Below are 8,950 nucleotides of genomic sequence, written 5' to 3'. Positions count from 1 at the left end.
ACCATTAGGGTTGAAGAAATAATTTGGGCCAGGTGTGTTAAGGCGTTCGACTCATAATCTTAGGGTCACACCAAACATGCTCGCCCTTTAAGCCGTGGGGGCGTTATAATGGGACAGTCAATCCCACTATTCGTTGGCAATAGAGTTGATGGTGGATGGTGATGACTAGTTGCGTTCCCTCCAGTCTTACATTGCTAAAGTAGAAGCTACTGGCTTCCTCATTTTGCATAGAAAATTGTGATTTCACTGGGTTTTGTTGTTGTTGTTTTTTTGCTAATTGTTACACACACAAACATCGTGTTATTATTTAAACTAAACCTGTGCGAATTTTGTTATCAGTAAGTACTGTTATATTATGAATCGTTCTTTACACGTGATAGCGAGACATGATTATAACCAGTCGAACTTTTCATAAAAGAACAATTATCTTTTTAACACTACATTCGGGACCCGGCATGGCCAAGTGGTTAAGGCGCTCGACTCGTAATCTGAGGGTCGCGGGTTCGAAAAGTAGTCTCACCAAACATGCTCGCCCTTTCAGCCGTGGGGGCGTTAGGATGTTACGGTAAAAAACAAACACTTTAGCCAGTTCACTAGGAGTCTTTTGAAAAAGAGTGTATGATAGTGTTTCAACCATCAAGCACACTGTATCATGGTGTTTCAACCATCAAGCACACTGTGTCATAGTGTTTCAACCATCAAGCACACTGTATCATGGTGTTTCAACCATCAAGCACACTGTATCATATTGTTTCAACCATCAAGCACACTGTATCATAGTGTTTCAACCATCAAGCACACTGTATCATATTGTTTCAACCATCAAGCACACTGTGTCATAGTGTTTCAACCATCAAGCACACTGTATCATGGTGTTTCAACCATCAAGCACACTGTGTCATAGTGTTTCAACCATCAAGCACACTGTGTCATAGTGTTTCAACCATCAAGCACACTGTATCATGGTGTTTCAACCATCAAGCACACTGTATCATGGTGTTTCAACCATCAAGCACACTGTATCATATTGTTTCAACCATCAAGCACACTGTGTCATAGTGTTTCAACCATCAAGCACACTGTGTCATGGTGTTTCAACCATCAAGCACACTGTATCATATTGTTTCAACCATCAAGCACACTGTATCATGGTGTTTCAACCATCAAGCACACTGTATCATGGTGTTTCAACCATCAAGCACACTGTATCATGGTGTTTCAACCATCAAGCACACTGTATCATGGTGTTTCAACCATCAAGCACACTGTATCATAGTGTTTCAACCATCAAGCACACTGTGTCATAGTGTTTCAACCATCAAGCACACTGTATCATATTGTTTCAACCATCAAGCACACTGTATCATAGTGTTTCAACCATCAAGCACACTGTATCATATTGTTTCAACCATCAAGCACACTGTGTCATAGTGTTTCAACCATCAAGCACACTGTATCATGGTGTTTCAACCATCAAGCACACTGTATCATATTGTTTCAACCATCAAGCACACTGTATCATAGTGTTTCAACCATCAAGCACACTGTATCATATTGTTTCAACCATCAAGCATACTGTGTCATAGTGTTTCAACCATCAAGCACACTGTATCATGGTGTTTCAACCATCAAGCACACTGTGTCATAGTGTTTCAACCATCAAGCACACTGTGTCATAGTGTTTCAACCATCAAGCACACTGTATCATGGTGTTTCAACCATCAAGCACACTGTATCATGGTGTTTCAACCATCAAGCACACTGTATCATATTGTTTCAAACCATCAAGCACACTGTGTCATAGTGTTTCAACCATCAAGCACACTGTGTCATAGTGTTTCAACCATCAAGCACACTGTATCATATTGTTTCAACCATCAAGCACACTGTATCATGGTGTTTCAACCATCAAGCACACTGTATCATGGTGTTTCAACCATCAAGCACACTGTATCATGGTGTTTCAACCATCAAGCACACTGTATCATGGTGTTTCAACCATCAAGCACACTGTATCATAGTGTTTCAACCATCAAGCACACTGTGTCATAGTGTTTCAACCATCAAGCACACTGTATCATATTGTTTCAACCATCAAGCACACTGTATCATAGTGTTTCAACCATCAAGCACACTGTATCATATTGTTTCAACCATCAAGCACACTGTATCATATTGTTTCAACCATCAAGCACACTGTATCATAGTGTTTCAACCATCAAGCACACTGTATCATATTGTTTCAACCATCAAGCACACTGTATCATAGTGTTTCAACCATCAAGCACACTGTATCATGGTGTTTCAACCATCAAGCACACTGTATCATAGTGTTTCAACCATCAAGCACACTGTGTCATAGTGTTTCAACCATCAAGCACACTGTATCATAGTGTTTCAACCATCAAGCACACTGTATCATGGTGATTCAACCATCAAGCACACTGTATCATGGTGTTTCAACCATCAAGCACACTGTATCATGGTGTTTCAACCATCAACCACACTGTATCATGGTGTTTCAACCATCAACCACACTGTCCACCATATCCATTGAATACGACGCGTTTCTCTCATAACAGAGCTGATCAGGCCACTGGGACGTGACAAATATGGTAGGTAGCCCTGTACGTAATACGAACCAACCAACCAACGCCGTTCTTTTTTTTGAAACGCTCGCGACGTACTTGATACACCTTACTTCTTAAAAATTTACTCTATTTCCCCAGAAAAGCTCTTAGTACGTAAATACAGTAACGTGATTTGTGTGTGTTAGTGAGGACTTGGAGACGGTTTGTCACGTATTATATTTATATACATAACATACGATACCTGTATGTGTACCGATATTAACTTCTAAAATTAAAATAAGAATCAACTAGTTACGATAGCTGTGTTTCTTTTTCAGAAACTCAAACGATATATTTTGATCGTTTAATCTATATCAAAATCTTCACTCTGTTTATATTTGATCTGTTCGATTATCTTATGCGTCTTTTAGATGTTCCAGGGAAATGCAACAACAGTGACCTAATAAACCTTTGACTGTTTATTGGGGGCCTTATAATATGACGGTCAATCCCACTATTCGTCGGTAAAAGAGTTGGCGGTGGGTGATGATGACTAGCTGCCTTCCCTTTAGTCTTACACCGCAAAATTAGGGACGGCTAACGCAGATAGCCCTCGTGTAGCTTTGCGCGAAATTCAAAACAAACTTCTCTCCAAGACCCGAGACATATTATATAACGTTTTTATAATACTGACTGTCAGAATATCAACGTTCTTGAATTAGTACACGTTAATCCTAAAATTACCGTGAGGGTTCGTGTGGACCCCCTCGAGATTTTAAGCACATTTTTAAATACTGTTTACGCAACAAACTGTTCGTGGGTCCATCACTTTATTACGTACAGAATCTGTATAACAACATGCCATAGGAACAAAATGTATTAAAGTGTCATCAGTGTTGTAATGAATCCCACAAAGTGTACCCCTGGGTTTTCCTGCCTATATTACTTCAACAAATGAGAAACTTCACCGTTTACTGTTTCTACACCGAGTGTTCTAGCAAGTAGAAACGTAATTACTCACTGTGAAGCCCGTCAGTGGTAAACAAATTTGTAATTTTAGGGTTAAGTAGACGTTCTAATGTATCTCAAGTTAGATTGTTTCGTACTGTACGATGTACTTCCTTAAGTATGTTAAGGCGTGCGACTCGTAATCTGAGGGTCGCGCCAAACATGCTCGCCCTTTCAGCCGTGGGGGCGTTATAATATGACGGTCAATCCCACTATTCGTCGGTAACGGAGTAGCTCAAGAGTTGGCGGTGGGTGGTGATGACTAGCTGCCTTCCCTCTAATCTTACACTGTTAAATTAGGGACGGCTAGCACAGATAGCCCTTGAGTAGCTTTTTGCGAAATTCAAAAACAAACAAACAAACTTCCTTAAGTAGTGTACCTGTACATTGAGGCTGCTACTGAACGTCAGATAAGTACTTAATATATAAGATAGGACTTAGAACACTTCGTGTTATGGGAAGTGTGAGAAATAGGGCGAATAAAACCCTTAATCCGGCAATGATTATGACATCCACCCCTTGTGTTTGGGGAAAGATACGAGACGTAAATGATTTTGTGATGTAAACGTAGGTGCGTCTGCCAGCATGGTTGCATTAGTACAGAAAAATGAAATGCAGTATAGTAGTGTTAAAACAAGAATATTATAAAATTATTAGATACAACTCCATTTTATTTGTTATGTATAAATGTTGACTAATTTAACCAATTAAATCCAAAAGGTACGGCTATTTTTCGCCTTTGATTGTCGACTGGCTTCTTGCGCATGTGGCTGATGAATATATTTAATATAAATTATTCATGAAGATCGAACTTTAAGTGAATGTGCTTTGACACATGAGTAGGTAATTCAAGTTAATGTTTGTTCAGAGTTTGTGTGATTTCTAAAATTAGTGGTGTGGATTCCATTATTTATTAGATTTAGAATCATCTGATCCGATATGATCTCCAATCCATTAGTCGGAGCACCGTTGAAACTTTAAAGAGTCCGACCGGTGTTATTTTTGTTTCGGTGCAAGCACGTGCAGTGGGCCATCTGCATTCTGTTTACCGCAGGAATTTAACCCTAGATTTTAACGTTGTAAGCCCGTAGGTTTATACTGACCAACAAGGGAGCTATCCGGTGGGAGAGCGGTACGTTTACGAATTACAGCGTTAAAATTCGGGGTTCGATTCTCCGTAGTGGACATAACAAACACCCTGGTGTGGCTTACTTCTAAAACAAATGTATTGGGTAATTTTGTTTTATTTCGTGTTATAGTCAATATAAAATTAATTATAAAAGATATATAGTGGGACCTTAGTTTGTATAATTAATTGAAATGTTCGTGATGATGAGAAACCCACTTGAAGTAAGATATATCTCAGGACGGCTGGGTATTGACACTAATAAAGCAGAGAACAACATTCGTACTCGTGTCCCTAAGACGTTTGTCCAGAAACGGTCAGTTGCAAACTCTTTGTTAACCTGAAGATGACCTGAGAAGGTCGAAACATTGTACTCTGCTTTATTAGTAAAAGTGTTAATACCCTTACAAGCCATTCTGAGGTACATTATTTAAATCTTGGTGGTACTTTGTAAATATTTTTTATCCATAATTTACAAAAATAGAACCCGTAACTAATAAAGTCGTGGACCTAGAAGACAACATCTTCCATAAGTAGCCACTGAAATATGAAGTACGTCAATATTATTTTTGTTTAATTGCTAAATTCAAAGGTAAAAAACAAAGATGTATACTTTTCCTAATGGGTCAGAAGGTATATTGTAATATGCTGACACCACATATTCCATTCTTATATGGTATATACTTGTTTCTTGAAGTAGTTGTATTGTAGTCAGTCAACACCACTGTAAAGCTGTGCTCTTAATCTCATGTGATAATTCTGGTTTATTTTCACACTTGCAGTGTTCGATTTCTTTTAATCGCCATCATTTGTTTAAAGAGGGTTTCATCGATTTATTTAAAGACTTCTTGAACATACGTATTTTTCTGACATCATGAATTCTAGTCAACAGGTTACTGTAAGTTAAATTCATGCCTGTTTTGTTTACAGAAATTGGACAATTAGTATGAATATTTTTAGGGTCATTTAGTATGATACAATAATAGAATACATATGAATAAACGCACGATTGGAAATTGGCATTATTTTATAACAGTCGTTTTGCTTTGTCATAGCTAAAAATATCTATTTAAGCCTAGTTATCTTGTACATTGTGAATCAGAATAAAAGATTCCTGTGGTATTTAACACATACCGTTCTCATTATAAACTGATACTTTCTGGAGATTTAAAGAAAATTTAAACTTCATATAATAAGCGATTTTATAATAATCGAATCTCGTGCCATAACTAGCAAAAGGGCCTGTCATGGCGTTCGACTCGTAATCTGGAGGTTGCGGGTTCGAATCCCCGTCGCACCAAACATTCTTCGTTGGTAAAAGAGTAGCACAAGAGTTGGTGGTGGGTGGTGATGACTAGCTGTCTTTCCTCTAGTCTTTCACTGCTAAATTAGGGACGGCTAGCGCAGATAGCCCTTGAGTAGTTTTGCGCGAAATTCAAAACAAACGAACTAGAAAAAAAGTGTCTCGACGTGGTCTGTGGTGCGCGTGAAACCTTTATGGCTGTGTCCTGATACTGCCTTTAAAAATCAACAACAGCAAAAACAGTTATGAGAATAGAAAGACAACGTCATCTCGGGCAAACATTCTCAAAGAATCCTCGTTGTTATATACCAGGTTATATTACCTTTGCCTTCACTCTACTGACTTCATTCTGTGAAGTGTATACCGGGCTGCCTCACTTCACATATTCTGTAATTACTTGATAAACAGCTATCTTTCCGTACAAATTCCCAGACTTTTTTTTCTGTATAATAATTTCAGTTTGGTCACAAATTCTCAAAGCTTCGAGGAAGCCCGAGCTGGTTGATTGCAAAAAGAAAATATAAACCTGTAGTGTACACATCGTGTAACTGTCGGTTCATTTACGTGAGTTCTTCGATGATGAAGACATATTGAAAATATGATACACACGCCACAAACCAAATCCCAAACGTTGTTACCTAGACAACTGTTGCTAAGCTACCCTTCTTTAGCATGCTTTACCTTCAAGCTGAAACAGGCAGACGACTTCTCATAATACACATACGATGTTACTTGTCACGCGGCTACACTGAGTTCATTCCCATCTGTCTGTGTGTTCTGTTCTGTCGCTTAAAAGTGATACAAATAAGTTGTGTACGTTGTGGTCGAACATAAAAATGGATAGTGTTGTTGTAAGAAACAAATAGAATGGTTAACACAGCCAAAACATCTCTCTTGGGGTAATAGAATATAAAATAATAGATAATATATTTTTAAGACACCGTTTATAAAGATGGTGTCTACTAAGTATGTCATAAATTTCATTAATTTTGTTTCTCTAAAATTACATTTATATGAATTAAAGTATTTCATTTTAGAAAACAGATTTTTATGCATACGGAATCTTTTGTTGTTGTTTTTTTTTGGGGGGAACCAACAAACAAATAACATCGTTAGATTTTGGGGTCCACGAAAGAACTTAAAATTAAAAGGAGGTTCATGGGGTTACTAAAGACTGGAAAACTAATATAAGGGTTAACATTTCAACCAAAATTCTTTTTCAAGTTCATTGGACCCTGCAGGAAACCGATTTAACCAGTATTTCTGGTTTTATTGCTTTCGTAACATCCAGCTTTTTGGGCCTAAAGAAATCTGACGTATTTTGGTGAAGACCAACTTCACAGGATGATGGCGGAGCTACTAGTACGTTACTTGTCTCTCTCTCTCCTCGCATCTTTTGAAATAATTCATTGTAAAGTCACGTTTGAACGGATTATGTTTTTCTTTATGGTGTATATGTTCTTATTGGTTAAAAGAAAGCTACAATTCGACGAACACCATCAACATGTTCAGTGACGACGAAAATTAAACATGGTGTGTGGATTTTCTATGATGACTACATATGGTGGCAAGTGAGCGTAGCTTTGTGTATTAATATTATAAAATATTTCATTTCCAAGTTGGGTATGGAGCGTAATACTTACCTGTAGCTTTACAATTTAAAATAACCACCAATAGTGTGTTGGCCGACGTCACGTCCGAAATTCAAAATGGTGAAATTACCGAACTGTGTTTCGCCTACTCTTTTCTGAATGTTAAATTACAGATAACATTTGAGGTTGACGTCTGTTGAAAACTGAATTTATTATAAAAGTATATGAAACCCTTTGAGAGATAAATTCCTGCGCAAAGAACGAAATACCTAATCTTTACGTCTTTGCAACCCCGTTTTTAATATTGTTTTATTATATCAGTTACAGTTTCAGTGTTATTTCCCTCGTATCTTCTTAGCTAGGAGATGTGTCGATTATTTTTGTAAACTGCGTTAATGTTTTCTCTTGTTAGTCTGTTTTCATTTTACAAGTATTACTTTCCCTGACAAACGGTCATTATGTGTGTCGTATTCAGTTACTCTGATCTCCGATAGTGTGTGTGTGTTTTTCTTATAGCAAAGCCACATCGGGCTATCTGCTGAGTCCACCAAGGAGAATCGGACCCCTGATTTTAACGTTGTAAATCCGTAGACTTACCGCTGTACTAGCGGGGGCTGATGTACGATAGAAAGATACAAGTAGCGCGAAATTCAAAAACAAAGCAAACAATCAAATACAAGTGTCCGCTATACATCACTAAGAGACAACGGTGCTGTATAACACCGTGTATTTATTTGTTAACCAGATACGCTGATATCAGAAGGAAAATTGCCATATCCATAATGGGGACAGTAAAGTAAAGACTAGCAAGTACAATTAAAGAAATACAAAAACTACTTGCAAGTAGAATTATACTTGTCTCTGAAATACTGGCCCTTTTAATATTCGTTATATGGCTTCTTTGGCTGCTGGAGCTGAACAAGCACCTTTACACGAGACAGGAATAATATAAAATACTCTAGTGCGGTATTCCAAAATCCTCAGCCTACCTACGTCAAGAACCACAACACATGATACAGGTAGATAAATCTCTTAATTATTAGCTTATGCAAGTTTGTACCATCTCTTGAATTGGGTATGGTTTCCCCTTAAGGAGATACGACACGTAAACAAGGCCTAGCGAGTACAGATAATTTTGAATAACTTATGGTATGTTTAGGTATCAGAAGATTTGTGTAAGTTTACGACATTTATACATCACGTTTGTAAGGATTTCGCTAATTAAACGCAGAATACCCGTGTGAAGATTTATTTAAACAATTCTGAATAAAGATATGTTTTATACTAATTACGGAAAAGTGAACTTAAAATTCATTTAGCTGCAGCACGGTACACTCTTGGAAAATAAAAA

The sequence above is a fragment of the Tachypleus tridentatus genome, unplaced genomic scaffold (assembly GCF_004210375.1).
Source record: "Tachypleus tridentatus isolate NWPU-2018 unplaced genomic scaffold, ASM421037v1 tig00692282_pilon, whole genome shotgun sequence".
Classification (NCBI taxonomy): domain Eukaryota; kingdom Metazoa; phylum Arthropoda; class Merostomata; order Xiphosura; family Limulidae; genus Tachypleus; species Tachypleus tridentatus.
The sequence above is the reverse complement of the archived record's forward strand: the minus strand, read 5'-3'. Positions refer to the sequence as shown.